Source organism: Mercurialis annua, linkage group LG2, assembly GCF_937616625.2.
Source record: "Mercurialis annua linkage group LG2, ddMerAnnu1.2, whole genome shotgun sequence".
Lineage (NCBI taxonomy): Eukaryota > Viridiplantae > Streptophyta > Magnoliopsida > Malpighiales > Euphorbiaceae > Mercurialis > Mercurialis annua.
The window spans coordinates 2,821,659-2,823,906 of record NC_065571.1 but is presented as its reverse complement, the minus strand read 5'-3'; the positions used below and the strand labels follow the sequence as shown (position 1 = coordinate 2,823,906).

The window sequence follows — 2,248 nt, the reverse complement described above, 5'->3', positions numbered from 1 at the left end:
TTTTGAATATAAATTTGTTTTTATTTCAAGTTTTAAATAGATAATATATAATTACAAAATAATATATATACACACACACTAAAATATAAGAGAAAATTACACAATTATTATAAAACCGGTGTTTGTTTTCTCTAATGGCCACTTGCTAATTTTTTTACATTTTCTGTCAATTTTTGGTTTACAGTTAATGACTCATTTGTTGTATTTATTTCATTAACTATCATCTTCTCCTTCAACAAACACGTGTACATATTTCTTCATTCTTAATTCTTCTCACTTTTTACTTTTTTCTATTATTTCTTGTTTCCTTTCATCGGTTGCTTTTTCCTCTATCTCTTTCTACAATTTTGCTGTTGAAACAGAGGTAAAGTATTACGATCCAGAGCTGTTCATCGGAGGGCTCTATTAGATGCTTTGGCAGAAGAAATGACTGTGGATTCATGCATAATCTCCTAGATCTATGGATATTGAATCGAAAACTTGGAGAATCTGTCGAAATTTGGTGCCAAAAGCAGTTCTTCAGGGATTCCAAACATTTTGTTTATTTCTCCGGTGAAGGGTAATTTAGGGATCAGGGTAATACTGTTGTATTTTTTTTTCATGGTGAATGTCTTTTTCTCCGGTGCAGGCAGTGGCTAAGGCAATTTTGATGGTTAAGGGTAAGTGACAATGTATGTAGATTTTTCTATATTGCTAGACGGGTTTTTTTGGGTTAATGATATGATGGGTGCTATGAATTTTATGAAAGGAGTTTGCTTTTCAATTTTTGGTTCATTTAGGTACAATTATATGTTGATGAAAATTCTGATTTTATAATGAAAATTGTAACAAAGTTTTTGCTAATGTTTGTTTTTCTGCTAAATGGTGTATCGTTGATGTATCAATGTTGTGTACATATATAGTTGGATTCATATGTATCAGTTCAACTCCATAATGTGATTCAGTTATCAGTGCATAAAAGAGTGATACTTTACACTGGTATATGAATTATAAAGTTGTTTGTAATATGTATTATTTATGTATCTGAAATGTATCATGTATTAATAATGTGTCAAAAACATATAAAAAATAGATCATTTGTGACATGTGATGATCTAAGTGGAATCGTAGAATGTTATGTTTTTTAGAAATTATGAGACACATGTACACTGTTTTTCAGATGTATCTTATCTGTTTAATAGATGTATCTGAAATGTATTATTTTTATATTTTCGTATGTATTATATGATGTTCATTACTCTTTTTTTGTTCAATGATTTTTCTTTTCTGTTTTGTAGATGAATGGTTTCATCAATATTTTTTACAAGAAGTTTAGACTACCATCTTTATTCGGAAGAATGTAGCTTTCCGAAAAATGTAGCTGAGTTAGTTCTAAGATGTATCTCTACTGTTTTTGAGATGCATCTGTAATATTTTTAAAATGTACATGATTTGTTTTTGAGATGTATCTGGATTATTTCTGAGATTTAGTTTGTTTTGTAAATATTTACATTTCTGATATAAACTCGTATGTGTAAGATTAACTTCAACTAATGATAAATTTAATGAAGGCATTATATAATTATTTGTTCAGTTTATTTTGTATATATATATTGGATACATAAATGATATATCGTATATACACCACTGATACATGGTAGATAAATTGCTGATACATCATAGATACACAATTAATACATCGTAAATACATATTTTTATTTTTTTGATTATTTTAACAAAATAAATTTTATAGATACATCATAGGTTATAATTTATAAAATCATATGCTCTTATCAACTATATATTGCTTGATTTGTCTTAAACTTTTAGCTATCTCTAACTAAAATTTAAGTTGGTTCAGTTTTTATGTATATGTTATTACATACATCAACGATACATTATATATATATACAACATTGATACATCATTGATACATCATAAAATACACTATTTATTATAACTTCTCGACTCAGTCTCCAACCCATAATAATTATTTTCAACGATTAAATTTTGAAGAGACTGATACATTGTAGATACATCACCGATACATTATTTTCAATAAAAATGTTTTATATCTCTAATTAAAGAATCCATTTTGACAAAATCACATTCTCAACTAATCCAAGTTTTTGGGTTCTTGGAGACCTGAAACAGATTCATCCAATAATAAAAATTTAGTACAATTGCCTAATTAGTGAAATTGGTTGATTAATTAACCAAATAAAATCATAAAAACTGAAATTGAGTTGCAAATATGTTCAGATACATC

At 27.0% G+C, this 2,248-nt stretch overlaps 1 long non-coding RNA gene across 1 annotated transcript; it reads left to right on the top strand.

Annotated features, from left to right (window-relative positions):
* The first annotated feature begins 314 nt into the window (after positions 1–314).
* Positions 315–1,463, top strand: LOC130015055 (uncharacterized). Its single transcript, XR_008790068.1, has 2 exons — positions 315–659; positions 1,278–1,463. It is a non-coding gene; the product is annotated as an uncharacterized LOC130015055 (long non-coding RNA).
* The last annotated feature ends 785 nt before the right edge of the window (positions 1,464–2,248 follow it).